Source organism: Mustela lutreola, chromosome 4 (genome assembly GCF_030435805.1).
Source record: "Mustela lutreola isolate mMusLut2 chromosome 4, mMusLut2.pri, whole genome shotgun sequence".
NCBI classification, from domain to species: Eukaryota; Metazoa; Chordata; class Mammalia; order Carnivora; family Mustelidae; genus Mustela; species Mustela lutreola.
Genome location: NC_081293.1, coordinates 90073293 through 90100168, shown reverse-complemented (window position 1 = coordinate 90100168; position 26876 = coordinate 90073293). Strand labels below are relative to the sequence as shown.

Here is a 26876-nt window from a genome sequence, read left to right as displayed (position 1 = left end):
GGGGGCCGAGGACGCACCCCGGTTGCGGCCTGGGGAGGCACGCGGTGGCGGCGCGGCTGGGGAGCCCCGGATGGGAGAGTGCCCGGACAGACTTTGGCGTGGGCCCCCACCCCCCCACCCCCCCCCCCCGGGCGGGCTGGCGGGCGGGTGGGCGGGGAGGCGGGCGCCAGGCCCAGGGCAGGCTGAGTGGGGAGCCCTGGCTAACGCCGGGCCCGGGAAGCGCGCAGCAGGCTCTTGGGCTGGCCTGCTGAAGCAGCAGGCGTCTACGGCCATACCACCCTGAACGCGCCCGATCTCGTCTGATCTCAGAAGCTAAGCAGGGTCGGGCCTGGTTAGTACTTGGATGGGAGACCGCCTGGGAATACCGGGTGCTGTAGGCTTTTTTTTTTCGCCCCCAAACGCTTGTCTTTGGCCTTCCTCTTTTCTCTCCCACTTGGGCCCCCCTGCCTCTGCCTTGGCCGCCACCGCTGGGCGCCCTGGCCAACGCGGCGGCCTCCCAACAGTCCCTGAACGCCTCAGCCGCTGAGCCCGGTCCCCTCACGCCCCTGACCCCCTGACCCCTGGCCACCCCAGACCCAGCATCGCGGGCCCCTGGCCCCAAAAAGGGCGGCCCGCTGCACGGGCGGCCGGCCACAAGCCAGCGTTTCCGCCTGCACGACACGAGGCCCACCCGCGCCTCAGCCGGCCTTGGGGGGCTGCTGGCAGGGCGGGGCAGTCTTGGAAGGGGGCTTTGGGGCCAGAGGCAGGGAAAGGGGGACCGGGGTGAGGACCACAGCCATGGACGCGGGGAGGGGCGTGGGGGCCGCCGGGCTGTGGGAGGAGGGCGGGGAGGCGGGGGGGGGGGGGGGGCTGGCCCGAGGGTGTGGGGGGCAGGAGGCAGGAGCAGGCCTCGACCCCGGGCCTGGGCCACCTCTCCGCGGGCCTGTGCTCCCGAGGCCCTGGGCCCTGGATCCCCTAGCGAGGCCCTCGGGCTGCCCCCAGCCCCCAGGCCCACCGGCAGTCCGAACAACCCCCACACCCCTCCCGGCGCCCCCGCGACCTGGGCCCCCCCACACCCCGCCCCTTCTCTCCACGGGGCCTGGGCTCCGCTCCGGCCGGAAGGGCATTCATTCCCTTCCCTCTCCCCGACCAGCTCCCCTTGGCCCCTTGGGCCCCGCTCCCGGGCTCAGGTGCCCGGGACGCGAGATGGTCCGACCGCCCTGGGCTTCCGGAGCCGTGGGCACCCGGCTCCACGCTGCGTCTCCCAGGCACAGCGAAGGCAACCGCGAGGCTGTCTCGCTCAGCAAGACCGGGGGCGCCCCAACACCGGGCCAAGAGAGGCCCCGGCCCCCCGCCTCACCCCTCACCAGAGGACTAGTCCAGAGGAAGAAACCCTGGCAGGCCCCCAGGCCAGACGGGGTGCTGGGCAGGAATGGGAGCGGAACGGGACTGCAGACACCAAAGCCCGGCCCAAGCAAGCCGGCCCTCCCTCCCGGGGCAGGTGGCAGGCCACCGCAGCCTCCTGGGTGTGTGGTGTCTTGTCCCGAGTGTGTGTGCGTGTGTGTGTGTGTTTGTGTGTGTGTTTCTGTGCGCGTGAGTGGGTGTGTGAGCGTTGCGTGCACCCGTGTCTCCGACCGGGTCCCTGTGCGCATGCGGGTCAGGGTCACCGCGTCTGGCCTGGGGGCTGGGGTTGGGGGTGGAGGGTCTGAGGGGGGTCTGCGGGTTAGAGAGTCTGTCTCTGGGGCTCTGCGTTCTTGCCGTCTGTGCAGAGGTCCCTCCGTCTGTGTCTGTCCCTGTGTCTCCCTGGGTATCCGTGTGTCCGTGTAGGTGAGCCGGCCTGTCTGTGTCTCTCGGTCAGGGCCTGGTGCGGGTGGGTGGTCAGGGGAAGCGCGGTGGAGGTAGGGCCACGGGGCGGGGCTGCCGCTTCTGGGCTGGTGTGTGGCGTCGCCCATCGCCCGTGTGTCCTCGTGGCCTCCGGTGGACTGGGAGCGAGGTGGGGTGGAGAGGAGGGGAGAGCCGAGCCGAGCCGAGCCCGGCTGAGCAGAGCTGTCTGGAGGAGAGCAGAAGAGAGCAGAGGAGAGGAGAGGAGGGAAGGCCAGGTGGCCGGCTGGGCCTGGCCTAGGGCGCTGGGTGGGCGCTGGTGGTGTGGGGGGTGGCGGGGGCGGAGCACACCGAGCGCGGGGCGGGGGCGGGGGGTGTGGGGGGAGTGGTGGTGGGGGCCGAGGACGCACCCCGGTTGCGGCCTGGGGAGGCACGCGGTTGGCGGCGCGGCTGGGGAGCCCCGGGATGGGGAGAGTGCCCGGACAGACTTTGGCGTGGGCCCCCCCCCCCCCCCCCCCCGGGCGGGCTGGCGGGCGGGTGGGCGGGGAGGCGGGCGCCAGGCCCAGGGCAGGCTGAGTGGGGAGCCCTGGCTAACGACGGGCCCGGGAAGCGCGCAGCAGGCTCTTTAGGCGGCCAGCTGAAGCAGCAGGCGTCTAAGGCCATACCACCCTGAACGCGCCCGATCTCGTCTGATCTCAGAAGCTAAGCAGGGTCGGGCCTGGTTAGTACGTGGATGGGAGACCGCCTGGGAATACCGGGTGCTGTAGGCTTTTTTTTTTCGCCCCCAAACGCTTGTCTTTGGCCTTCCTCTTTTCTCTCCCACTTGGGCCCCCCTGCCTCTGCCTTGGCCGCCACCGCTGGGCGCCCTGGCCAACGCGGCGGCCTCCCAACAGTCCCTGAACGCCTCAGCCGCTGAGCCCGGTCCCCTCACGCCCCTGACCCCCTGACCACTGGCCACCCCAGACCCAGCATCGCGGGCCCCTGGCCCCAAAAAGGGCGGCCCGCTGCACGGGCGGTCCGGCCACAAGCCAGCGTTTCTGCCTGCACGACACGAGGCCCACCCGCGCCTCAGCCGGCCTTGGGGGGCTGCTGGCAGGGCGGGGCAGTCTTGGAAGGGGGCTTTGGGGCCAGAGGCAGGGAAAGGGGGACCGGGGTGAGGACCACGGCCATGGACGCGGGGAGGGGCGTGGGGGCCGCCGGGCTGTGGGAGGAGGGCGGGGAGGCGGGGGGGCGGGGTGGCGGGGGGGGGGGCTGGCCCGAGGGTGTGGGGGGCAGGAGGCAGGAGCAGGCCTCGACCCCGGGCCTGGGCCACCTCTCCGCGGGCCTGTGCTCCCGAGGCCCTGGGCCCTGGATCCCCTAGCGAGGCCCTCGGGCTGCCCCCAGCCCCAGGCCCACCGGCAGCCGACCAACCCCCACACCCCTCCCGGCGCCCCCGCGACCTGGGCCCCCCCACCCCCCGCCCCTTCTCTCCACGGGGCCTGGGCTCCGCTCCGGCCGGAAGGGCATTCATTCCCTTCCCTCTCCCCGACCAGCTCCCCTTGGCCCCTTGGGCCCCGCGCCCGGGCTCAGGTGCCCGGGACGCGAGATGGCCGACCGCCCTGGGCTTCCGGAGCCGTGGGCACCCGGCTCCACGCTGCGTCTCCCAGGCACAGCGAAGGCAACCGCGAGGCTGTCTCGCTCAGCAAGACAGGGGGCGCCCCACACCGGGCCAAGAGAGGCCCCGGCCCCCCCGCCTCACCCCTCACCAGAGGACTAGTCCAGAGGAAGAAACCCTGGCAGGCCCCCAGGCCAGACGGGGTGCTGGGCAGGAATGGGAGCGGAACGGGACTGCAGACACCAAAGCCCGGCCCAAGCAAGCCGGCCCTCCCTCCCGGGGCAGGTGGCAGGCCACCGCAGCCTCCTGGGTGTGTGGTGTCTTGTCCGAGTGTGTGTGCGTGTGTGTGTGTGTTTGTGTGTGTGTTTCTGTGCGCGTGAGTGGGTGTGTGAGCGTTGCGTGCACCCGTGTCTCCGACCGGGTCCCTGTGCGCATGCGGGTCAGGGTCACCGCGTCTGGCCTGGGGGCTGGGGTTGGGGGTGGAGGGTCTGAGGGGGGTCTGCGGGTTAGAGAGTCTGTCTCTGGGGCTCTGCGTTCTTGCCGTCTGTGCAGAGGTCCCTCCGTCTGTGTCTGTCCCTGTGTCTCCCTGGGTATCCGTGTGTCCGTGTAGGTGAGCCGGCCTGTCTGTGTCTCTCGGTCAGGGCCTGGTGCGGGTGGGTGGTCAGGGGAAGCGCGGTGGAGGTAGGGCCACGGGGCGGGGCTGCCGCTTCTGGGCTGGTGTGTGGCGTCGCCCGTCGCCCGTGTGTCCTCGTGGCCTCGGGTGGGCTGGGAGCGAGGTGGGGTGGAGAGGAGGGGAGAGCCGAGCCGAGCCGAGCCCAGCTGAGCAGAGCTGTCTGGAGGAGAGCAGAAGAGAGCAGAGGAGAGGAGAGGAGGGAAGGCCAGGTGGCCGGCTGGGCCTGGCCTAGGGCGCTGGGTGGGCGCTGGTGGTGTGGGGGTGGCGGGGGCGGAGCACACCGAGCGCGGGGCGGGGGCGGGGGCGGGGGCGGGGGCGGGGGGTGTGGGGGGAGTGGTGGTGGGGGCCGAGGACGCACCCCGGTTGCGGCCTGGGGAGGCACGCGGTGGCGGCGCGGCTGGGGAGCCCCGGGATGGGAGAGTGCCCCGACAGACTTTGGCGTTGCCCCCCCCCCCCCCCTGGGCGGGCTGGCGGGCGGGTGGGCGGGGAGGCGGGCGCCAGGCCCAGGGCAGGCTGAGTGGGGAGCCCTGGCTAGGCTAACGCCGGGGCCCGGGAAGCGCGCAGCAGGCTCTTGGGGCGGCCAGCTGAAGGGGCAGGCGTCTACGGCCATACCACCCTGAACGCGCCCGATCTCGTCTGATCTCGGAAGCTAAGCAGGGTCGGGCCTGGTTAGTACTTGGATGGGAGACCGCCTGGGAATACCGGGTGCTGTAGGCTTTTTTTTTCGCCCCCAAACGCTTGTCTTTGGCCTTCCTCTTTTCTCTCCCACTTAGGCCCCCCTGCCTCTGCCTTGGCCGCCACCGCTGGGCGCCCTGGCCAACGCGGCGGCCTCCCAACAGTCCCTGAATGCCTCAGCCCCTGAGCCCGGTCCCCTCACGCCCCTGACCCCCTGACCCCTGGCCACCCCAGACCCAGCATCGCGGGCCCCTGGCCCCAAAAAGGGCGGCCCGCTGCACGGGCGGCCGGCCACAAGCCAGCGTTTCCGCCTGCACGACACGAGGCCCACCCGCGCCTCAGCCGGCCTTGGGGGGCTGCTGGCAGGGCGGGGCAGTCTTGGAAGGGGGCTTTGGGGCCAGAGGCAGGGAAAGGGGGACCGGGGTGAGGACCACGGCCATGGACGCGGGGAGGGGCGTGGGGGCCGCCGGGCTGTGGGAGGAGGGCGGGGAGGCAGGGGGGCGGGGAGGGGCTGGCCCGAGGGTGTGGGGGGCAGGAGGCAGGAGCAGGCCTCGACTCCGGGCCTGGGCCACCTCTCCGCGGGCCTGTGCTCCGGAGGCCCTGGGCCCTGGATCCCCTAGCGAGGCCCTCGGGCTGCCCCCAGCCCCCAGGCCCACCGGCAGCCGACCAACCCCCACACCCCTCCCGGCGCCCCCGCGACCTGGGCCCCCCCACCCCCCGCCCCTTCTCTCCACGGGGCCTGGGCTCCGCTCCGGCCGGAAGGGCATTCATTCCCTTCCCTCTCCCCGACCAGCTCCCCTTGGCCCCTTGGGCCCCGCGCCCGGGCTCAGGTGCCCGGGACGCGAGATGGCCGACCGCCCTGGGTTTCCGGAGCCGTGGGCACCCGGCTCCACGCTGCGTCTCCCAAGCACAGCGAAGGCAACCGCGAGGCTGTCTCGCTCAGCAAGACCGGGGGCGCCCCACACCGGGCCAAGAGAGGCCCCGGCCCCCCGCCTCACCCCTCACCAGAGGACTAGTCCAGAGGAAGAAACCCTGGCAGGCCCCCAGGCCAGACGGGGTGCTGGGCAGGAATGGGAGCGGAACGGGACTGCAGACACCAAAGCCCGGCCCAAGCAAGCCGGCCCTCCCTCCCGGGGCAGGTGGCAGGCCACCGCAGCCTCCTGGGTGTGTGGTGTCTTGTCCGAGTGTGTGTGCGTGTGTGTGTGTGTTTGTGTGTGTGTTTCTGTGCGCGTGAGTGGGTGTGTGAGCGTTGCGTACACCCGTGTCTCCGACCGGGTCCCTGTGCGCATGCGGGTCAGGGTCACCGCGTCTGGCCTGGGGGCTGGGGTTGGGGGTGGAGGGTCTGAGGGGGGTCTGCGGGTTAGAGAGTCTGTCTCTGGGGCTCTGCGTTCTTGCCGTCTGTGCAGAGGTCCCTCCGTCTGTGTCTGTCCCTGTGTCTCCCTGGGTATCCGTGTGTCCGTGTAGGTGAGCCGGCCTGTCTGTGTCTCTCGGTCAGGGCCTGGTGCGGGTGGGTGGTCAGGGGAAGCGCGGTGGAGGTAGGGCCACGGGGCGGGGCTGCCGCTTCTGGGCTGGTGTGTGGCGTCGCCCGTCGCCCGTGTGTCCTCGTGGCCTCGGGTGGGCTGGGAGCGAGGTGGGGTGGAGAGGAGGGGAGAGCCGAGCCGAGCCGAGCCCAGCTGAGCAGAGCTGTCTGGAGGAGAGCAGAAGAGAGCAGAGGAGAGGAGAGGAGGGAAGGCCAGGTGGCCGGCTGGGCCTGGCCTAGGGCGCTGGGTAGGCGCTGGTGGTGTGGGGGTGGCGGGGGCGGAGCACACCGAGCGCGGGGCGGGGGCGGGGGCGGGGGCGGGGGCGGGGGGTGTGGGGGGAGTGGTGGTGGGGGCCGAGAACGCACCCCGGTTGCGGCCTGGGGAGGCACGCGGTGGCGGCGCGGCTGGGGAGCCCCGGGATGGGAGAGTGCCCCGACAGACTTTGGCGTTGGGCCCCCCCCCCCCGCCCCCCGGGCGGGCTGGCGGGCGTGTGGGCGGGGAGGCGGGCGCCAGGCCCAGGGCAGGCTGAGTGGGGAGCCCTGGCTAACGCCGGGGCCCGGGAAGCGCGCAGCAGGCTCTTGGGGCGGCCAGCTGAAGGGGCAGGCGTCTACGGCCATACCACCCTGAACGCGCCCGATCTCGTCTGATCTCGGAAGCTAAGCAGGGTCGGGCCTGGTTAGTACTTGGATGGGAGACCGCCTGGGAATACCGGGTGCTGTAGGCTTTTTTTTTCGCCCCCAAACGCTTGTCTTTGGCCTTCCTCTTTTCTCTCCCACTTAGGCCCCCCTGCCTCTGCCTTGGCCGCCACCGCTGGGCGCCCTGGCCAACGCGGCGGCCTCCCAACAGTCCCTGAATGCCTCAGCCCCTGAGCCCGGTCCCCTCACGCCCCTGACCCCCTGACCCCTGGCCACCCCAGACCCAGCATCGCGGGCCCCTGGCCCCAAAAAGGGCGGCCCGCTGCACGGGCGGCCGGCCACAAGCCAGCGTTTCCGCCTGCACGACACGAGGCCCACCCGCGCCTCAGCCGGCCTTGGGGGGCTGCTGGCAGGGCGGGGCAGTCTTGGAAGGGGGCTTTGGGGCCAGAGGCAGGGAAAGGGGGACCGGGGTGAGGACCACGGCCATGGACGCGGGGAGGGGCGTGGGGGCCGCCGGGCTGTGGGAGGAGGGCGGGGAGGCAGGGGGGCGGGGGGGGGCTGGCCCGAGGGTGTGGGGGGCAGGAGGCAGGAGCAGGCCTCGACCCCGGGCCTGGGCCACCTCTCCGCGGGCCTGTGCTCCGGAGGCCCTGGGCCCTGGATCCCCTAGCGAGGCCCTCGGGCTGCCCCCAGCCCCCAGGCCCACCGGCAGCCGACCAACCCCCACACCCCTCCCGGCGCCCCCGCGACCTGGGCCCCCCCACCCCCCGCCCCTTCTCTCCACGGGGCCTGGGCTCCGCTCCGGCCGGAAGGGCATTCATTCCCTTCCCTCTCCCCGACCAGCTCCCCTTGGCCCCTTGGGCCCCGCGCCCGGGCTCAGGTGCCCGGGACGCGAGATGGCCGACCGCCCTGGGTTTCCGGAGCCGTGGGCACCCGGCTCCACGCTGCGTCTCCCAAGCACAGCGAAGGCAACCGCGAGGCTGTCTCGCTCAGCAAGACCGGGGGCGCCCCACACCGGGCCAAGAGAGGCCCCGGCCCCCCGCCTCACCCCTCACCAGAGGACTAGTCCAGAGGAAGAAACCCTGGCAGGCCCCCAGGCCAGACGGGGTGCTGGGCAGGAATGGGAGCGGAACGGGACTGCAGACACCAAAGCCCGGCCCAAGCAAGCCGGCCCTCCCTCCCGGGGCAGGTGGCAGGCCACCGCAGCCTCCTGGGTGTGTGGTGTCTTGTCCGAGTGTGTGTGCGTGTGTGTGTGTGTTTGTGTGTGTGTTTCTGTGCGCATGAGTGGGTGTGTGAGCGTTGCGTGCACCCGTGTCTCCGACCGGGTCCCTGTGCGCATGCGGGTCAGGGTCACCGCGTCTGGCCTGGGGGCTGGGGTTGGGGGTGGAGGGTCTGAGGGGGGTCTGCGGGTTAGAGAGTCTGTCTCTGGGGCTCTGTTTTCTTGCCGTCTGTGCAGAGGTCCCTCCGTCTGTGTCTGTCCCTGTGTCTCCCTGGGTATCCGTGTGTCCGTGTAGGTGAGCCGGCCTGTCTGTGTCTCTCGGTCAGGGCCTGGTGCGGGTGGGTGGTCAGGGGAAGCGCGGTGGAGGTAGGGCCACGGGGCGGGGCTGCCGCTTCTGGGCTGGTGTGTGGCGTCGCCCGTCGCCCGTGTGTCCTCGTGGCCTCGGGTGGGCTGGGAGCGAGGTGGGGTGGAGAGGAGGGGAGAGCCGAGCCGAGCCGAGCCCAGCTGAGCAGAGCTGTCTGGAGGAGAGCAGAAGAGAGCAGAGGAGAGGAGAGGAGGGAAGGCCAGGTGGCCGGCTGGGCCTGGCCTAGGGCGCTGGGTGGGCGCTGGTGGTGTGGGGGTGGCGGGGGCGGAGCACACCGAGCGCGGGGCGGGGGCGGGGGCGGGGGCGGGGGGTGTGGGGGGAGTGGTGGTGGGGGCCGAGAACGCACCCCGGTTGCGGCCTGGGGAGGCACGCGGTGGCGGCGCGGCTGGGGAGCCCCGGGATGGGAGAGTGCCCCGACAGACTTTGGCGTTGGGCCCCCCCCCCCGCCCCCCGGGCGGGCTGGCGGGCGGGTGGGCGGGGAGGCGGGCGCCAGGCCCATGGCAGGCTGAGTGGGGAGCCCTGGCTAACGCCGGGGCCCGGGAAGCGCGCAGCAGGCTCTTGGGGAGGCCAGCTGAAGGGGCAGGCGTCTACGGCCATACCACCCTGAACGCGCCCGATCTCGTCTGATCTCGGAAGCTAAGCAGGGTCGGGCCTGGTTAGTACTTGGATGGGAGACCGCCTGGGAATACCGGGTGCTGTAGGCTTTTTTTTTTCGCCCCCAAACGCTTGTCTTTGGCCTTCCTCTTTTCTCTCCCACTTGGGCCCCCCTGCCTCTGCCTTGGCCGCCACCGCTCGGCGCCCTGGCCAACGCGGCGGCCTCCCAACAGTCCCTGAACGCCTCAGCCCCTGAGCCCGGTCCCCTCACGCCCCTGACCCCCTGACCCCTGGCCACCCCAGACCCAGCATCGCGGGCCCCTGGCCCCAAAAAGGGCGGCCCGCTGCACGGGCGGCCGGCCACAAGCCAGCGTTTCCGCCTGCACGACACGAGGCCCACCCGCGCCTCAGCCGGCCTTGGCGGGCTGCTGGCAGGGCGGGGCAGTCTTGGAAGGGGGCTTTGGGGCCAGAGGCAGGGAAAGGGGGACCGGGGTGAGGACCACGGCCATGGACGCGGGGAGGGGCGTGGGGGCCGCCGGGCTGTGGGAGGAGGGCGGGGAGGCAGGGGGGCGGGGGGGGGCTGGCCCGAGGGTGTGGGGGGCAGGAGGCAGGAGCAGGCCTCGACCCCGGGCCTGGGCCACCTCTCCGCGGGCCTGTGCTCCGGAGGCCCTGGGCCCTGGATCCCCTAGCGAGGCCCTCGGGCTGCCCCCAGCCCCCAGGCCCACCGGCAGCCGACCAACCCCCACACCCCTCCCGGCTCCCCCGCGACCTGGGCCCCCCCACCCCCCGCCCCTTCTCTCCACGGGGCCTGGGCTCCGCTACGGCCGGAAGGGCATTCATTCCCTTCCCTCTCCCCGACCAGCTCCCCTTGGCCCCTTGGGCCCCGCGCCCGGGCTCAGGTGCCCGGGACGCGAGATGGCCGACCGCCCTGGGTTTCCGGAGCCGTGGGCACCCGGCTCCACGCTGCGTCTCCCAAGCACAGCGAAGGCAACCGCGAGGCTGTCTCGCTCAGCAAGACCGGGGGCGCCCCACACCGGGCCAAGAAAGGCCCCGGCCCCCCGCCTCACCCCTCACCAGAGGACTAGTCCAGAGGAAGAAACCCTGGCAGGCCCCCAGGCCAGACGGGGTGCTGGGCAGGAATGGGAGCGGAACGGGACTGCAGACACCAAAGGCCGGCCCAAGCAAGCCGGCCCTCCCTCCCGGGGCAGGTGGCAGGCCACCGCAGCCTCCTGGGTGTGTGGTGTCTTGTCCGAGTGTGTGTGCGTGTGTGTGTGTGTTTGTGTGTGTGTTTCTGTGCGCGTGAGTGGGTGTGTGAGCGTTGCGTGCACCCGTGTCTCCGACCGGGTCCCTGTGCGCATGCGGGTCAGGGTCACCGCGTCTGGCCTGGGGGCTGGGGTTGGGGGTGGAGGGTCTGAGGGGGGTCTGCGGGTTAGAGAGTCTGTCTCTGGGGCTCTGCGTTCTTGCCGTCTGTGCAGAGGTCCCTCCGTCTGTGTCTGTCCCTGTGTCTCCCTGGGAATCCGTGTGTCCGTGTAGGTGAGCCGGCCTGTCTGTGTCTCTCGGTCAGGGCCTGGTGCGGGTGGGTGGTCAGGGGAAGCGCGGTGGAGGTAGGGCCACGGGGCGGGGCTGCCGCTTCTGGGCTGGTGTGTGGCGTCGCCCGTCGCCCATGTGTCCTCGTGGCCTCGGGTGGGCTGGGAGCGAGGTGGGGTGGAGAGGAGGGGAGAGCCGAGCCGAGCCGAGCCCAGCTGAGCAGAGCTGTCTGGAGGAGAGCAGAAGAGAGCAGAGGAGAGGAGAGGAGGGAAGGCCAGGTGGCCGGCTGGGCCTGGCCTAGGGCGCTGGGTGGGCGCTGGTGGTGTGGGGGTGGCGGGGGCGGAGCACACCGAGCGCGGGGCGGGGGCGGGGGCGGGGGCGGGGGGTGTGGGGGGAGTGGTGGTGGGGGCCGAGAACGCACCCCGGTTGCGGCCTGGGGAGGCACGCGGTGGCGGCGCGGCTGGGGAGCCCCGGGATGGGAGAGTGCCCCGACAGACTTTGGCGTTGGGCCCCCCCCCCCAGCCCCCCGGGCGGGCTGGCGGGCGGGTGGGCGGGGAGGCGGGCGCCAGGCCCAGGGCAGGCTGAGTGGGGAGCCCTGGCTAACGCCGGGGCCCGGGAAGCGCGCAGCAGGCTCTTGGGGCGGCCAGCTGAAGGGGCAGGCGTCTACGGCCATACCACCCTGAACGCGCCCGATCTCGTCTGATCTCGGAAGCTAAGCAGGGTCGGGCCTGGTTAGTACTTGGATGGGAGACCGCCTGGGAATACCGGGTGCTGTAGGCTTTTTTTTTTCGCCCCCAAACGCTTGTCTTTGGCCTTCCTCTTTTCTCTCCCACTTGGGCCCCCCTGCCTCTGCCTTGGCCGCCACCGCTGGGCGCCCTGGCCAACGCGGCGGCCTCCCAACAGTCCCTGAACGCCTCAGCCCCTGAGCCCGGTCCCCTCACGCCCCTGACCCCCTGACCCCTGGCCACCCCAGACCCAGCATCGCGGGCCCCTGGCCCCAAAAAGGGCGGCCCGCTGCACGGGCGGCCGGCCACAAGCCAGCGTTTCCGCCTGCACGACACGAGGCCCACCCGCGCCTCAGCCGGCCTTGGGGGGCTGCTGGCAGGGCGGGGCAGTCTTGGAAGGGGGCTTTGGGGCCAGAGGCAGGGAAAGGGGGACCGGGGTGAGGACCACGGCCATGGACGCGGGGAGGGGCGTGGGGGCCGCCGGGCTGTGGGAGGAGGGCGGGGAGGCGGGGGGGCGGGGGGGGGCTGGCCCGAGGGTGTGGGGGGCAGGAGGCAGGAGCAGGCCTCGACCCCGGGCCTGGGCCACCTCTCCGCGGGCCTGTGCTCCCGAGGCCCTGGGCCCTGGATCCCCTAGCGAGGCCCTAGGGCTGCCCCCAGCCCCCAGGCCCACCGGCAGCCGACCAACCCCCACACCCCTCCCGGCGCCCCCGCGACCTGGGCCCCCCCACCCCCCGCCCCTTCTCTCCACGGGGCCTGGGCTCCGCTCCGGCCGGAAGGGCATTCATTCCCTTCCCTCTCCCCGACCAGCTCCCCTTGGCCCCTTGGGCCCCGCGCCCGGGCTCAGGTGCCCGGGACGCGAGATGGCCGACCGCCCTGGGTTTCCGGAGCCGTGGGCACCCGGCTCCACGCTGCGTCTCCCAAGCACAGCGAAGGCAACCGCGAGGCTGTCTCGCTCAGCAAGACCGGGGGCGCCCCACACCGGGCCAAGAGAGGCCCCGGCCCCCCGCCTCACCCCTCACCAGAGGACTAGTCCAGAGGAAGAAACCCTGGCAGGCCCCCAGGCCAGACGGGGTGCTGGGCAGGAATGGGAGCGGAACGGGACTGCAGACACCAAAGCCCGGCCCAAGCAAGCCGGCCCTCCCTCCCGGGGCAGGTGGCAGGCCACCGCAGCCTCCTGGGTGTGTGGTGTCTTGTCCGAGTGTGTGTGCGTGTGTGTGTGTGTTTGTGTGTGTGTTTCTGTGCGCGTGAGTGGGTGTGTGAGCGTTGCGTGCACCCGTGTCTCGGACCGGGTCCCTGTGCGCATGCGGGTCAGGGTCACCGCGTCTGGCCTGGGGGCTGGGGTTGGGGGTGGAGGGTCTGAGGGGGGTCTGCGGGTTAGAGAGTCTGTCTCTGGGGCTCTGCGTTCTTGCCGTCTGTGCAGAGGTCCCTCCGTCTGTGTCTGTCCCTGTGTCTCCCTGGGTATCCGTGTGTCCGTGTAGGTGAGCCGGCCTGTCTGTGTCTCTCGGTCAGGGCCTGGTGCGGGTGGGTGGTCAGGGGAAGCGCGGTGGAGGTAGGGCCACGGGGCGGGGCTGCCGCTTCTGGGCTGGTGTGTGGCGTCGCCCGTCGCCCGTGTGTCCTCGTGGCCTCGGGTGGGCTGGGAGCGAGGTGGGGTGGAGAGGAGGGGAGAGCCGAGCCGAGCCGAGCCCAGCTGAGCAGAGCTGTCTGGAGGAGAGCAGAAGAGAGCAGAGGAGAGGAGAGGAGGGAAGGCCAGGTGGCCGGCTGGGCCTGGCCTAGGGCGCTGGGTGGGCGCTGGTGGTGTGGGGGTGGCGGGGGCGGAGCACACCGAGCGCGGGGCGGGGGCGGGGGCGGGGGCGGGGGGTGTCGGGGGAGTGGTGGTGGGGGCCGAGAACGCACCCCGGTTGCGGCCTGGGGAGGCACGCGGTGGCGGCGCGGCTGGGGAGCCCCGGGATGGGAGAGTGCCCCGACAGACTTTGGCGTTGGGCCCCCCCCCCCCCGCCCCCTGGGCGGGCTGGCGGGCGGGTGGGCGGGGAGGCGGGCGCCAGGCCCAGGGCAGGCTGAGTGGGGAGCCCTGGCTAACGCCGGGGCCCGGGAAGCGCGCAGCAGGCTCTTGGGGCGGCCAGCTGAAGGGGCAGGCGTCTAAGGCCATACCACCCTCAACGCGCCCGATCTCGTCTGATCTCGGAAGCTAAGCAGGGTCGGGCCTGGTTAGTACTTGGATGGGAGACCGCCTGGGAATACCGGGTGCTGTAGGCTTTTTTTTTTTCGCCCCCAAACGCTTGTCTTTGGCCTTCCTCTTTTCTCTCCCACTTGGGCCCCCCTGCCTCTGCCTTGGCCGCCACCGCTGGGCGCCCTGGCCAACGCGGCGGCCTCCCAACAGTCCCTGAACGCCTCAGCCCCTGAGCCCGGTCCCCTCACGCCCCTGACCCCCTGACCCCTGGCCACCCCAGACCCAGCATCGCGGGCCCCTGGCCCCAAAAAGGGCGGCCCGCTGCACGGGCGGCCGGCCACAAGCCAGCGTTTCCGCCTGCACGACACGAGGCCCACCCGCGCCTCAGCCGGCCTTGGGGGGCTGCTGGCAGGGCGGGGCAGTCTTGGAAGGGGGCTTTGGGGCCAGAGGCAGGGAAAGGGGGACCGGGGTGAGGACCACGGCCATGGACGCGGGGAGGGGCGTGGGGGCCGCCGGGCTGTGGGAGGAGGGCGGGGAGGCAGGGGGGCGGGGGGGGGCTGGCCCGAGGGTGTGGGGGGCAGGAGGCAGGAGCAGGCCTCGACCCCGGGCCTGGGCCACCTCTCCGCGGGCCTGTGCTCCGGAGGCCCTGGGCCCTGGATCCCCTAGCGAGGCCCTCGGGCTGCCCCCAGCCCCCAGGCCCACCGGCAGCCGACCAACCCCCACACCCCTCCCGGCGCCCCCGCGACCTGGGCCCCCCCACCCCCCGCCCCTTCTCTCCACGGGGCCTGGGCTCCGCTCCGGCCGGAAGGGCATTCATTCCCTTCCCTCTCCCCGACCAGCTCCCCTTGGCCCCTTGGGCCCCGCGCCCGGGCTCAGGTGCCCGGGACGCGAGATGGCCGACCGCCCTGGGTTTCCGGAGCCGTGGGCACCCGGCTCCACGCTGCGTCTCCCAAGCACAGCGAAGGCAACCGCGAGGCTGTCTCGCTCAGCAAGACCGGGGGCGCCCCACACCGGGCCAAGAGAGTCCCCGGCCCCCCGCCTCACCCCTCACCAGAGGACTAGTCCAGAGGAAGAAACCCTGGCAGGCCCCCAGGCCAGACGGGGTGCTGGGCAGGAATGGGAGCGGAAAGGGACTGCAGACACCAAAGCCCGGCCCAAGCAAGCCGGCCCTCCCTCCCGGGGCAGGTGGCAGGCCACCGCAGCCTCCTGGGTGTGTGGTGTCTTGTCCGAGTGTGTGTGCGTGTGTGTGTGTGTTTGTGTGTGTGTTTCTGTGCGCGTGAGTGGGTGTGTGAGCGTTGCGTGCACCCGTGTCTCGGACCGGGTCCCTGTGCGCATGCGGGTCAGGGTCACCGCGTCTGGCCTGGGGGCTGGGGTTGGGGGTGGAGGGTCTGAGGGGGGTCTGCGGGTTAGAGAGTCTGTCTCTGGGGCTCTGCGTTCTTGCCGTCTGTGCAGAGGTCCCTCCGTCTGTGTCTGTCCCTGTGTCTCCCTGGGTATCCGTGTGTCCGTGTAGGTGAGCCGGCCTGTCTGTGTCTCTCGGTCAGGGCCTGGTGCGGGTGGGTGGTCAGGGGAAGCGCGGTGGAGGTAGGGCCACGGGGCGGGGCTGCCGCTTCTGGGCTGGTGTGTGGCGTCGCCCGTCGCCCGTGTGTCCTCGTGGCCTCGGGTGGGCTGGGAGCGAGGTGGGGTGGAGAGGAGGGGAGAGCCGAGCCGAGCCGAGCCCAGCTGAGCAGAGCTGTCTGGAGGAGAGCAGAAGAGAGCAGAGGAGAGGAGAGGAGGGAAGGCCAGGTGGCCGGCTGGGCCTGGCCTAGGGCGCTGGGTGGGCGCTGGTGGTGTGGGGGTGGCGGGGGCGGAGCACACCGAGCGCGGGGCGGGGGCGGGGGCGGGGGCGGGGGGTGTGGGGGGAGTGGTGGTGGGGGCCGAGAACGCACCCCGGTTGCGGCCTGGGGAGGCACGCGGTGGCGGCGCGGCTGGGGAGCCCCGGGATGGGAGAGTGCCCCGACAGACTTTGGCGTTGGGCCCCCCCCCCCCCGCCCCCCGGGCGGGCTGGCGGGCGGGTGGGCGGGGAGGCGGGCGCCAGGCCCATGGCAGGCTGAGTGGGGAGCCCTGGCTAACGCCGGGGCCCGGGAAGCGCGCAGCAGGCTCTTGGGGCGGCCAGCTGAAGGGGCAGGCGTCTACGGCCATACCACCCTGAACGCGCCCGATCTCGTCTGATCTCGGAAGCTAAGCAGGGTCGGGCCTGGTTAGTACTTGGATGGGAGACCGCCTGGGAATACCGGGTGCTGTAGGCTTTTTTTTTTCGCCCCCAAACGCTTGTCTTTGGCCTTCCTCTTTTCTCTCCCACTTGGGCCCCCCTGCCTCTGCCTTGGCCGCCACCGCTCGGCGCCCTGGCCAACGCGGCGGCCTCCCAACAGTCCCTGAACGCCTCAGCCCCTGAGCCCGGTCCCCTCACGCCCCTGACCCCCTGACCCCTGGCCACCCCAGACCCAGCATCGCGGGCCCCTGGCCCCAAAAAGGGCGGCCCGCTGCACGGGCGGCCGGCCACAAGCCAGCGTTTCCGCCTGCACGACACGAGGCCCACCCGCGCCTCAGCCGGCCTTGGCGGGCTGCTGGCAGGGCGGGGCAGTCTTGGAAGGGGGCTTTGGGGCCAGAGGCAGGGAAAGGGGGACCGGGGTGAGGACCACGGCCATGGACGCGGGGAGGGGCGTGGGGGCCGCCGGGCTGTGGGAGGAGGGCGGGGAGGCAGGGGGGCGGGGGGGGGCTGGCCCGAGGGTGTGGGGGGCAGGAGGCAGGAGCAGGCCTCGACCCCGGGCCTGGGCCACCTCTCCGCGGGCCTGTGCTCCGGAGGCCCTGGGCCCTGGATCCCCTAGCGAGGCCCTCGGGCTGCCCCCAGCCCCCAGGCCCACCGGCAGCCGACCAACCCCCACACCCCTCCCGGCTCCCCCGCGACCTGGGCCCCCCCACCCCCCGCCCCTTCTCTCCACGGGGCCTGGGCTCCGCTACGGCCGGAAGGGCATTCATTCCCTTCCCTCTCCCCGACCAGCTCCCCTTGGCCCCTTGGGCCCCGCGCCCGGGCTCAGGTGCCCGGGACGCGAGATGGCCGACCGCCCTGGGTTTCCGGAGCCGTGGGCACCCGGCTCCACGCTGCGTCTCCCAAGCACAGCGAAGGCAACCGCGAGGCTGTCTCGCTCAGCAAGACCGGGGGCGCCCCACACCGGGCCAAGAAAGGCCCCGGCCCCCCGCCTCACCCCTCACCAGAGGACTAGTCCAGAGGAAGAAACCCTGGCAGGCCCCCAGGCCAGACGGGGTGCTGGGCAGGAATGGGAGCGGAACGGGACTGCAGACACCAAAGGCCGGCCCAAGCAAGCCGGCCCTCCCTCCCGGGGCAGGTGGCAGGCCACCGCAGCCTCCTGGGTGTGTGGTGTCTTGTCCGAGTGTGTGTGCGTGTGTGTGTGTGTTTGTGTGTGTGTTTCTGTGCGCGTGAGTGGGTGTGTGAGCGTTGCGTGCACCCGTGTCTCCGACCGGGTCCCTGTGCGCATGCGGGTCAGGGTCACCGCGTCTGGCCTGGGGGCTGGGGTTGGGGGTGGAGGGTCTGAGGGGGGTCTGCGGGTTAGAGAGTCTGTCTCTGGGGCTCTGCGTTCTTGCCGTCTGTGCAGAGGTCCCTCCGTCTGTGTCTGTCCCTGTGTCTCCCTGGGAATCCGTGTGTCCGTGTAGGTGAGCCGGCCTGTCTGTGTCTCTCGGTCAGGGCCTGGTGCGGGTGGGTGGTCAGGGGAAGCGCGGTGGAGGTAGGGCCACGGGGCGGGGCTGCCGCTTCTGGGCTGGTGTGTGGCGTCGCCCGTCGCCCGTGTGTCCTCGTGGCCTCGGGTGGGCTGGGAGCGAGGTGGGGTGGAGAGGAGGGGAGAGCCGAGCCGAGCCGAGCCCAGCTGAGCAGAGCTGTCTGGAGGAGAGCAGAAGAGAGCAGAGGAGAGGAGAGGAGGGAAGGCCAGGTGGCCGGCTGGGCCTGGCCTAGGGCGCTGGGTGGGCGCTGGTGGTGTGGGGGTGGCGGGGGCGGAGCACACCGAGCGCGGGGCGGGGGCGGGGGCGGGGGCGGGGGGTGTGGGGGGAGTGGTGGTGGGGGCCGAGAACGCACCCCGGTTGCGGCCTGGGGAGGCACGCGGTGGCGGCGCGGCTGGGGAGCCCCGGGATGGGAGAGTGCCCCGACAGACTTTGGCGTTGGGCCCCCCCCCCCCAGCCCCCCGGGCGGGCTGGCGGGCGGGTGGGCGGGGAGGCGGGCGCCAGGCCCAGGGCAGGCTGAGTGGGGAGCCCTGGCTAACGCCGGGGCCCGGGAAGCGCGCAGCAGGCTCTTGGGGCGGCCAGCTGAAGGGGCAGGCGTCTACGGCCATACCACCCTGAACGCGCCCGATCTCGTCTGATCTCGGAAGCTAAGCAGGGTCGGGCCTGGTTAGTACTTGGATGGGAGACCGCCTGGGAATACCGGGTGCTGTAGGCTTTTTTTTTTCGCCCCCAAACGCTTGTCTTTGGCCTTCCTCTTTTCTCTCCCACTTGGGCCCCCCTGCCTCTGCCTTGGCCGCCACCGCTGGGCGCCCTGGCCAACGCGGCGGCCTCCCAACAGTCCCTGAACGCCTCAGCCCCTGAGCCCGGTCCCCTCACGCCCCTGACCCCCTGACCCCTGGCCACCCCAGACCCAGCATCGCGGGCCCCTGGCCCCAAAAAGGGCGGCCCGCTGCACGGGCGGCCGGCCACAAGCCAGCGTTTCCGCCTGCACGACACGAGGCCCACCCGCGCCTCAGCCGGCCTTGGGGGGCTGCTGGCAGGGCGGGGCAGTCTTGGAAGGGGGCTTTGGGGCCAGAGGCAGGGAAAGGGGGACCGGGGTGAGGACCACGGCCATGGACGCGGGGAGGGGCGTGGGGGCCGCCGGGCTGTGGGAGGAGGGCGGGGAGGCGGGGGGGCGGGGGGGGGCTGGCCCGAGGGTGTGGGGGGCAGGAGGCAGGAGCAGGCCTCGACCCCGGGCCTGGGCCACCTCTCCGCGGGCCTGTGCTCCCGAGGCCCTGGGCCCTGGATCCCCTAGCGAGGCCCTAGGGCTGCCCCCAGCCCCCAGGCCCACCGGCAGCCGACCAACCCCCACACCCCTCCCGGCGCCCCCGCGACCTGGGCCCCCCCACCCCCCGCCCCTTCTCTCCACGGGGCCTGGGCTCCGCTCCGGCCGGAAGGGCATTCATTCCCTTCCCTCTCCCCGACCAGCTCCCCTTGGCCCCTTGGGCCCCGCGCCCGGGCTCAGGTGCCCGGGACGCGAGATGGCCGACCGCCCTGGGTTTCCGGAGCCGTGGGCACCCGGCTCCACGCTGCGTCTCCCAAGCACAGCGAAGGCAACCGCGAGGCTGTCTCGCTCAGCAAGACCGGGGGCGCCCCACACCGGGCCAAGAGAGGCCCCGGCCCCCCGCCTCACCCCTCACCAGAGGACTAGTCCAGAGGAAGAAACCCTGGCAGGCCCCCAGGCCAGACGGGGTGCTGGGCAGGAATGGGAGCGGAACGGGACTGCAGACACCAAAGCCCGGCCCAAGCAAGCCGGCCCTCCCTCCCGGGGCAGGTGGCAGGCCACCGCAGCCTCCTGGGTGTGTGGTGTCTTGTCCGAGTGTGTGTGCGTGTGTGTGTGTGTTTGTGTGTGTGTTTCTGTGCGCGTGAGTGGGTGTGTGAGCGTTGCGTGCACCCGTGTCTCGGACCGGGTCCCTGTGCGCATGCGGGTCAGGGTCACCGCGTCTGGCCTGGGGGCTGGGGTTGGGGGTGGAGGGTCTGAGGGGGGTCTGCGGGTTAGAGAGTCTGTCTCTGGGGCTCTGCGTTCTTGCCGTCTGTGCAGAGGTCCCTCCGTCTGTGTCTGTCCCTGTGTCTCCCTGGGTATCCGTGTGTCCGTGTAGGTGAGCCGGCCTGTCTGTGTCTCTCGGTCAGGGCCTGGTGCGGGTGGGTGGTCAGGGGAAGCGCGGTGGAGGTAGGGCCACGGGGCGGGGCTGCCGCTTCTGGGCTGGTGTGTGGCGTCGCCCGTCGCCCGTGTGTCCTCGTGGCCTCGGGTGGGCTGGGAGCGAGGTGGGGTGGAGAGGAGGGGAGAGCCGAGCCGAGCCGAGCCCAGCTGAGCAGAGCTGTCTGGAGGAGAGCAGAAGAGAGCAGAGGAGAGGAGAGGAGGGAAGGCCAGGTGGCCGGCTGGGCCTGGCCTAGGGCGCTGGGTGGGCGCTGGTGGTGTGGGGGTGGCGGGGGCGGAGCACACCGAGCGCGGGGCGGGGGCGGGGGCGGGGGCGGGGGGTGTCGGGGGAGTGGTGGTGGGGGCCGAGAACGCACCCCGGTTGCGGCCTGGGGAGGCACGCGGTGGCGGCGCGGCTGGGGAGCCCCGGGATGGGAGAGTGCCCCGACAGACTTTGGCGTTGGGCCCCCCCCCCCCCGCCCCCTGGGCGGGCTGGCGGGCGGGTGGGCGGGGAGGCGGGCGCCAGGCCCAGGGCAGGCTGAGTGGGGAGCCCTGGCTAACGCCGGGGCCCGGGAAGCGCGCAGCAGGCTCTTGGGGCGGCCAGCTGAAGGGGCAGGCGTCTATGGCCATACCACCCTGAACGCGCCCGATCTCGTCTGATCTCGGAAGCTAAGCAGGGTCGGGCCTGGTTAGTACTTGGATGGGAGACCGCCTGGGAATACCGGGTGCTGTAGGCTTTTTTTTTTTCGCCCCCAAACGCTTGTCTTTGGCCTTCCTCTTTTCTCTCCCACTTGGGCCCCCCTGCCTCTGCCTTGGCCGCCACCGCTGGGCGCCCTGGCCAACGCGGCGGCCTCCCAACAGTCCCTGAACGCCTCAGCCCCTGAGCCCGGTCCCCTCACGCCCCTGACCCCCTGACCCCTGGCCACCCCAGACCCAGCATCGCGGGCCCCTGGCCCCAAAAAGGGCGGCCCGCTGCACGGGCGGCCGGCCACAAGCCAGCGTTTCCGCCTGCACGACACGAGGCCCACCCGCGCCTCAGCCGGCCTTGGGGGGCTGCTGGCAGGGCGGGGCAGTCTTGGAAGGGGGCTTTGGGGCCAGAGGCAGGGAAAGGGGGACCGGGGTGAGGACCACGGCCATGGACGCGGGGAGGGGCGTGGGGGCCGCCGGGCTGTGGGAGGAGGGCGGGGAGGCAGGGGGGCGGGGGGGGGCTGGCCCGAGGGTGTGGGGGGCAGGAGGCAGGAGCAGGCCTCGACCCCGGGCCTGGGCCACCTCTCCGCGGGCCTGTGCTCCGGAGGCCCTGGGCCCTGGATCCCCTAGCGAGGCCCTCGGGCTGCCCCCAGCCCCCAGGCCCACCGGCAGCCGACCAACCCCCACACCCCTCCCGGCGCCCCCGCGACCTGGGCCCCCCCACCCCCCGCCCCTTCTCTCCACGGGGCCTGGGCTCCGCTCCGGCCGGAAGGGCATTCATTCCCTTCCCTCTCCCCGACCAGCTCCCCTTGGCCCCTTGGGCCCCGCGCCCGGGCTCAGGTGCCCGGGACGCGAGATGGCCGACCGCCCTGGGTTTCCGGAGCCGTGGGCACCCGGCTCCACGCTGCGTCTCCCAAGCACAGCGAAGGCAACCGCGAGGCTGTCTCGCTCAGCAAGACCGGGGGCGCCCCACACCGGGCCAAGAGAGTCCCCGGCCCCCCGCCTCACCCCTCACCAGAGGACTAGTCCAGAGGAAGAAACCCTGGCAGGCCCCCAGGCCAGACGGGGTGCTGGGCAGGAATGGGAGCGGAAAGGGACTGCAGACACCAAAGCCCGGCCCAAGCAAGCCGGCCCTCCCTCCCGGGGCAGGTGGCAGGCCACCGCAGCCTCCTGGGTGTGTGGTGTCTTGTCCGAGTGTGTGTGCGTGTGTGTGTGTGTTTGTGTGTGTGTTTCTGTGCGCGTGAGTGGGTGTGTGAGCGTTGCGTGCACCCGTGTCTCCGACCGGGTCCATTGTGCGCATGCGGGTCAGGGTCACCGCGTCTGGCCTGGGGGCTGGGGTTGGGGGTGGAGGGTCTGAGGGGGGTCTGCGGGTTAGAGAGTCTGTCTCTGGGGCTCTGCGTTCTTGCCGTCTGTGCAGAGGTCCCTCCGTCTGTGTCTGTCCCTGTGTCTCCCTGGGTATCCGTGTGTCCGTGTAGGTGAGCCGGCCTGTCTGTGTCTCTCGGTCAGGGCCTGGTGCGGGTGGGTGGTCAGGGGAAGCGCGGTGGAGGTAGGGCCACGGGGCGGGGCTGCCGCTTCTGGGCTGGTGTGTGGCGTCGCCCGTCGCCCGTGTGTCCTCGTGGCCTCGGGTGGGCTGGGAGCGAGGTGGGGTGGAGAGGAGGGGAGAGCCGAGCCGAGCCGAGCCCAGCTGAGCAGAGCTGTCTGGAGGAGAGCAGAAGAGAGCAGAGGAGAGGAGAGGAGGGAAGGCCAGGTGGCCGGCTGGGCCTGGCCTAGGGCGCTGGGTGGGCGCTGGTGGTGTGGGGGTGGCGGGGGCGGAGCACACCGAGCGCGGGGCGGGGGCGGGGGCGGGGGCGGGGGCGGGGGGTGTGGGGGGAGTGGTGGTGGGGGCCGAGAACGCACCCCGGTTGCGGCCTGGGGAGGCACGCGGTGGCGGCGCGGCTGGGGAGCCCCGGGATGGGAGAGTGCCCCGACAGACTTTGGCGTTGGGCCCCCCCCCCCCCGCCCCCCGGGCGGGCTGGCGGGCGTGTGGGCGGGGAGGCGGGCGCCAGGCCCAGGGCAGGCTGAGTGGGGAGCCCTGGCTAACGCCGGGGCCCGGGAAGCGCGCAGCAGGCTCTTGGGGCCTGCAGCTGAAGGGGCAGGCGTCTACGGCCATACCACCCTGAACGCGCCCGATCTCGTCTGATCTCGGAAGCTAAGCAGGGTCGGGCCTGGTTAGTACTTGGATGGGAGACCGCCTGGGAATACCGGGTGCTGTAGGCTTTTTTTTTTCGCCCCCAAACGCTTGTCTTTGGCCTTCCTCTTTTCTCTCCCACTTGGGCCCCCCTGCCTCTGCCTTGGCCGCCACCGCTGGGCGCCCTGGCCAACGCGGCGGCCTCCCAACAGTCCCTGAGCGCCTCAGCCCCTGAGCCCGGTCCCCTCACGCCCCTGACCCCCTGACCCCTGGCCACCCCAGACCCAGCATCGCGGGCCCCTGGCCCCAAAAAGGGCGGCCCGCTGCACGGGCGGCCGGCCACAAGCCAGCGTTTCCGCCTGCACGACACGAGGCCCACCCGCGCCTCAGCCGGCCTTGGGGGGCTGCTGGCAGGGCGGGGCAGTCTTGGAAGGGGGCTTTGGGGCCAGAGGCAGGGAAAGGGGGACCGGGGTGAGGACCACGGCCATGGACGCGGGGAGGGGCGTGGGGGCCGCCGGGCTGTGGGAGGAGGGCGGCGAGGCGGGGGGGCGGGGGGGGGCTGGCCCGCGGGTGTGGGGGGCAGGAGGCAGGAGCAGGCCTCGACCCCGGGCCTGGGCCACCTCTCCGCGGGCCTGTGCTCCCGAGGCCCTGGGCCCTGGATCCCCTAGCGAGGCCCTCGGGCTGCCCCCAGCCCCCAGGCCCACCGGCAGCCGACCAACCCCCACACCCCTCCCGGCGCCCCCGCGACCTGGGCCCCCCCACCCCCCGCCCCTTTTCTCCACGGGGCCTGGGCTCCGCTCCGGCCGGAAGGGCATTCATTCCCTTCCCTCTCCCCGACCAGCTCCCCTTGGCCCCTTGGGCCCCGCGCCCGGGCTCAGGTGCCCGGGACGCGAGATGGCCGACCGCCCTGGGCTTCCGGAGCCGTGGGCACCCGGCTCCACGCTGCGTCTCCCAAGCACAGCGAAGGCAACCGCGAGGCTGTCTCGCTCAGCAAGACCGGGGGCGCCCCACACCGGGCCAAGAGAGGCCCCGGCCCCCCGCCTCACCCCTCACCAGAGGACTAGTCCAGAGGAAGAAACCCTGGCAGGCCCCCAGGCCAGACGGGGTGCTGGGCAGGAATGGGAGCGGAACGGGACTGCAGACACCAAAGCCCGGCCCAAGCAAGCCGGCCCTCCCTCCCGGGGCAGGTGGCAGGCCACCGCAGCCTCCTGGGTGTGTGGTGTCTTGTCCGAGTGTGTGTGCGTGTGTGTGTGTGTTTGTGTGTGTGTTTCTGTGCGCGTGAGTGGGTGTGTGAGCGTTGCGTGCACCCGTGTCTCGGACCGGGTCCCTGTGCGCATGCGGGTCAGGGTCACCGCGTCTGGCCTGGGGGCTGGGGTTGGGGGTGGAGGGTCTGAGGGGGGTCTGCGGGTTAGAGAGTCTGTCTCTGGGGCTCTGCGTTCTTGCCGTCTGTGCAGAGGTCCCTCCGTCTGTGTCTGTCCCTGTGTCTCCCTGGGTATCCGTGTGTCCGTGTAGGTGAGCCGGCCTGTCTGTGTCTCTCGGTCAGGGCCTGGTGCGGGTGGGTGGTCAGGGGAAGCGCGGTGGAGGTAGGGCCACGGGGCGGGGCTGCCGCTTCTGGGCTGGTGTGTGGCGTCGCCCGTCGCCCGTGTGTCCTCGTGGCCTCGGGTGGGCTGGGAGCGAGGTGGGGTGGAGAGGAGGGGAGAGCCGAGCCGAGCCGAGCCCAGCTGAGCAGAGCTGTCTGGAGGAGAGCAGAAGAGAGCAGAGGAGAGGAGAGGAGGGAAGGCCAGGTGGCCGGCTGGGCCTGGCCTAGGGCGCTGGGTGGGCGCTGGTGGTGTGGGGGTGGCGGGGGCGGAGCACACCGAGCGCGGGGCGGGGGCGGGGGCGGGGGCGGGGGGTGTCGGGGGAGTGGTGGTGGGGGCCGAGAACGCACCCCGGTTGCGGCCTGGGGAGGCACGCGGTGGCGGCGCGGCTGGGGAGCCCCGGGATGGGAGAGTGCCCCGACAGACTTTGGCGTTGGGCCCCCCCCCCCCGCCCCCCGGGCGGGCTGGCGGGCGGGTGGGCGGGGAGGCGGGCGCCAGGCCCAGGGCAGGCTGAGTGGGGAGCCCTGGCTAACGCCGGGGCCCGGGAAGCGCGCAGCAGGCTCTTGGGGCCTGCAGCTGAAGGGGCAGGCGTCTACGGCCATACCACCCTGAACGCGCCCGATCTCGTCTGATCTCGGAAGCTAAGCAGGGTCGGGCCTGGTTAGTACTTGGATGGGAGACCGCCTGGGAATACCGGGTGCTGTAGGCTTTTTTTTTTCGCCCCCAAACGCTTGTCTTTGGCCTTCCTCTTTTCTCTCCCACTTGGGCCCCCCTGCCTCTGCCTTGGCCGCCACCGCTGGGCGCCCTGGCCAACGCGGCGGCCTCCCAACAGTCCCTGAACGCCTCAGCCCCTGAGCCCGGTCCCCTCACGCCCCTGACCCCCTGACCCCTGGCCACCCCAGACCCAGCATCGCGGGCCCCTGGCCCCAAAAAGGGCGGCCCGCTGCACGGGCGGCCGGCCACAAGCCAGCGTTTCCGCCTGCACGACACGAGGCCCACCCGCGCCTCAGCCGGCCTTGGGGGGCTGCTGGCAGGGCGGGGCAGTCTTGGAAGGGGGCTTTGGGGCCAGAGGCAGGGAAAGGGGGACCGGGGTGAGGACCACGGCCATGGACGCGGGGAGGGGCGTGGGGGCCGCCGGGCTGTGGGAGGAGGGCGGGGAGGCGGGGGGGCGGGGGGGGGCTGGCCCGAGGGTGTGGGGGGCAGGAGGCAGGAGCAGGCCTCGACCCCGGGCCTGGGCCACCTCTCCGCGGGCCTGTGCTCCCGAGGCCCTGGGCCCTGGATCCCCTAGCGAGGCCCTCGGGCTGCCCCCAGCCCCCAGGCCCACCGGCAGCCGACCAACCCCCACACCCCTCCCGGCGCCCCCGCGACCTGGGCCCCCCCACACCCCGCCCCTTCTCTCCACGGGGCCTGGGCTCCGCTCCGGCCGGAAGGGCATTCATTCCCTTCCCTCTCCCCGACCAGCTCCCCTTGGCCCCTTGGGCCCCGCGCCCGGGCTCAGGTGCCCGGGACGCGAGATGGCCGACCGCCCTGGGTTTCCGGAGCCGTGGGCACCCGGCTCCACGCTGCGTCTCCCAAGCACAGCGAAGGCAACCGCGAGGCTGTCTCGCTCAGCAAGACCGGGGGCGCCCCACACCGGGCCAAGAGAGGCCCCGGCCCCCCGCCTCACCCCTCACCAGAGGACTAGTCCAGAGGAAGAAACCCTGGCAGGCCCCCAGGCCAGACGGGGTGCTGGGCAGGAATGGGAGCGGAACGGGACTGCAGACACCAAAGCCCGGCCCAAGCAAGCCGGCCCTCCCTCCCGGGGCAGGTGGCAGGCCACCGCAGCCTCCTGGGTGTGTGGTGTCTTGTCCGAGTGTGTGTGCGTGTGTGTGTGTGTTTGTGTGTGTGTTTCTGTGCGCGTGAGTGGGTGTGTGAGCGTTGCGTGCACCCGTGTCTCGGACCGGGTCCCTGTGCGCATGCGGGTCAGGGTCACCGCGTCTGGCCTGGGGGCTGGGGTTGGGGGTGGAGGGTCTGAGGGGGGTCTGCGGGTTAGAGAGTCTGTCTCTGGGGCTCTGCGTTCTTGCCGTCTGTGCAGAGGTCCCTCCGTCTGTGTCTGTCCCTGTGTCTCCCTGGGTATCCGTGTGTCCGTGTAGGTGAGCCGGCCTGTCTGTGTCTCTCGGTCAGGGCCTGGTGCGGGTGGGTGGTCAGGGGAAGCGCGGTGGAGGTAGGGCCACGGGGCGGGGCTGCCGCTTCTGGGCTGGTGTGTGGCGTCGCCCGTCGCCCGTGTGTCCTCGTGGCCTCGGGTGGGCTGGGAGCGAGGTGGGGTGGAGAGGAGGGGAGAGCCGAGCCGAGCCGAGCCCAGCTGAGCAGAGCTGTCTGGAGGAGAGCAGAAGAGAGCAGAGGAGAGGAGAGGAGGGAAGGCCAGGTGGCCGGCTGGGCCTGGCCTAGGGCGCTGGGTGGGCGCTGGTGGTGTGGGGGTGGCGGGGGCGGAGCACACCGAGCGCGGGGCGGGGGCGGGGGCGGGGGCGGGGGGTGTCGGGGGAGTGGTGGTGGGGGCCGAGAACGCACCCCGGTTGCGGCCTGGGGAGGCACGCGGTGGCGGCGCGGCTGGGGAGCCCCGGGATGGGAGAGTGCCCCAACAGACTTTGGCGTTGGGCCCCCCCCCCCCCGCCCCCCGGGCGGGCTGGCGGGCGGGTGGGCGGGGAGGCGGGCGCCAGGCCCAGGGCAGGCTGAGTGGGGAGCCCTGGCTAACGCCGGGGCCCGGGAAGCGCGCAGCAGGCTCTTGGGGCGGCCAGCTGAAGGGGCAGGCGTCTATGGCCATACCACCCTGAACGCGCCCGATCTCGTCTGATCTCGGAAGCTAAGCAGGGTCGGGCCTGGTTAGTACTTGGATGGGAGACCGCCTGGGAATACCGGGTGCTGTAGGCTTTTTTTTTTTCGCCCCCAAACGCTTGTCTTTGGCCTTCCTCTTTTCTCTCCCACTTGGGCCCCCCTGCCTCTGCCTTGGCCGCCACCGCTGGGCGCCCTGGCCA

At 72.5% G+C, this 26876-nt stretch overlaps 13 non-coding genes across 13 annotated transcripts; all 13 read left to right on the top strand.

The window, feature by feature from the left end:
• The first annotated feature begins 261 nt into the window (after positions 1-261).
• LOC131830746 (5S ribosomal RNA) lies at positions 262-380 on the top strand. Its single transcript, XR_009353338.1, has one exon. It is a non-coding gene; the product is annotated as a 5S ribosomal RNA (ribosomal RNA).
• Positions 381-2451: 2071 nt separating this feature from the next.
• Positions 2452-2570, top strand: LOC131830802 (5S ribosomal RNA). The gene has a single exon (XR_009353391.1). It is a non-coding gene; the product is annotated as a 5S ribosomal RNA (ribosomal RNA).
• A 2095-nt stretch (positions 2571-4665) lies between these two features.
• LOC131830971 (5S ribosomal RNA) lies at positions 4666-4784 on the top strand. The gene has a single exon (XR_009353496.1). It is a non-coding gene; the product is annotated as a 5S ribosomal RNA (ribosomal RNA).
• A 2083-nt stretch (positions 4785-6867) lies between these two features.
• On the top strand, positions 6868-6986 carry LOC131830958 (5S ribosomal RNA). The gene has a single exon (XR_009353487.1). It is a non-coding gene; the product is annotated as a 5S ribosomal RNA (ribosomal RNA).
• A 2076-nt stretch (positions 6987-9062) lies between these two features.
• LOC131830947 (5S ribosomal RNA) lies at positions 9063-9181 on the top strand. Its single transcript, XR_009353478.1, has one exon. It is a non-coding gene; the product is annotated as a 5S ribosomal RNA (ribosomal RNA).
• A 2078-nt stretch (positions 9182-11259) lies between these two features.
• Positions 11260-11378, top strand: LOC131830936 (5S ribosomal RNA). Its single transcript, XR_009353468.1, has one exon. It is a non-coding gene; the product is annotated as a 5S ribosomal RNA (ribosomal RNA).
• A 2079-nt stretch (positions 11379-13457) lies between these two features.
• On the top strand, positions 13458-13576 carry LOC131830767 (5S ribosomal RNA). Its single transcript, XR_009353358.1, has one exon. It is a non-coding gene; the product is annotated as a 5S ribosomal RNA (ribosomal RNA).
• Positions 13577-15656: 2080 nt separating this feature from the next.
• On the top strand, positions 15657-15775 carry LOC131830925 (5S ribosomal RNA). The gene has a single exon (XR_009353457.1). It is a non-coding gene; the product is annotated as a 5S ribosomal RNA (ribosomal RNA).
• Positions 15776-17854: 2079 nt separating this feature from the next.
• On the top strand, positions 17855-17973 carry LOC131830913 (5S ribosomal RNA). The gene has a single exon (XR_009353445.1). It is a non-coding gene; the product is annotated as a 5S ribosomal RNA (ribosomal RNA).
• Positions 17974-20052: 2079 nt separating this feature from the next.
• LOC131830742 (5S ribosomal RNA) lies at positions 20053-20171 on the top strand. Its single transcript, XR_009353334.1, has one exon. It is a non-coding gene; the product is annotated as a 5S ribosomal RNA (ribosomal RNA).
• Positions 20172-22258: 2087 nt separating this feature from the next.
• On the top strand, positions 22259-22377 carry LOC131830900 (5S ribosomal RNA). The gene has a single exon (XR_009353435.1). It is a non-coding gene; the product is annotated as a 5S ribosomal RNA (ribosomal RNA).
• Positions 22378-24455: 2078 nt separating this feature from the next.
• Positions 24456-24574, top strand: LOC131830888 (5S ribosomal RNA). The gene has a single exon (XR_009353431.1). It is a non-coding gene; the product is annotated as a 5S ribosomal RNA (ribosomal RNA).
• Positions 24575-26653: 2079 nt separating this feature from the next.
• Positions 26654-26772, top strand: LOC131830741 (5S ribosomal RNA). Its single transcript, XR_009353333.1, has one exon. It is a non-coding gene; the product is annotated as a 5S ribosomal RNA (ribosomal RNA).
• Positions 26773-26876: the final 104 nt, after the last annotated feature.